At 33.6% G+C, this 450-nt stretch overlaps 1 protein-coding gene across 1 annotated transcript in view; it reads left to right on the top strand.

Annotated features, from left to right (window-relative positions):
• Positions 1-450, top strand: part of LOC118336272 (collagen alpha-1(XIV) chain-like) — a gene marked incomplete in the record, with an annotated part of 121,764 nt that overhangs the window by 64,247 nt on the left and 57,067 nt on the right.

The following is a 450-nucleotide window of genomic DNA, read 5'->3' as shown; positions in this document are numbered from 1 at the left end:
ACACACACACACACATACAGAGATTCCCTGACTGATGATGTTGATCTACAGATTTTGAGTAGACAGCTGTGATTAAATTCAACAGGAAGTTCTATATTTGATTTGAACAGTTTTAAGTGAAGTGAAAGTAAATGTACTGCTAAATTATTGCAAAAGTATTATTTTACATTATTTAATAATAATTACTGTTTTATTAACATGTAAACCTAGGGGGGAGGGGAGAAAGACAGATAAAAGATAAGAAACAGACAGAGAGAATAACATTAACCACTACTAAACTGCAGAAACTCCACACTATTTATTATTAAGTGACAGTTGGCTCAATCTGGCACCAACAAAGATGCTTACACAGCAAAGTTCATGATTGCATCAAACACATTATTGGCCAATTATCACTTACTGTATGTAACAAATTAATGTGGAAGCCGAGGAAACATTTGTTGAGGTCTG

Source organism: Morone saxatilis, unplaced genomic scaffold, assembly GCF_004916995.1.
Source record: "Morone saxatilis isolate NCDOM2014 unplaced genomic scaffold, NCSU_SB_2.0 Contig24, whole genome shotgun sequence".
In the NCBI taxonomy this organism is placed as follows: Eukaryota; Metazoa; Chordata; class Actinopteri; family Moronidae; genus Morone; species Morone saxatilis.
Note: the sequence above shows the minus strand (reverse complement) of the source record. Positions and strands in the feature narration are given on the sequence as shown.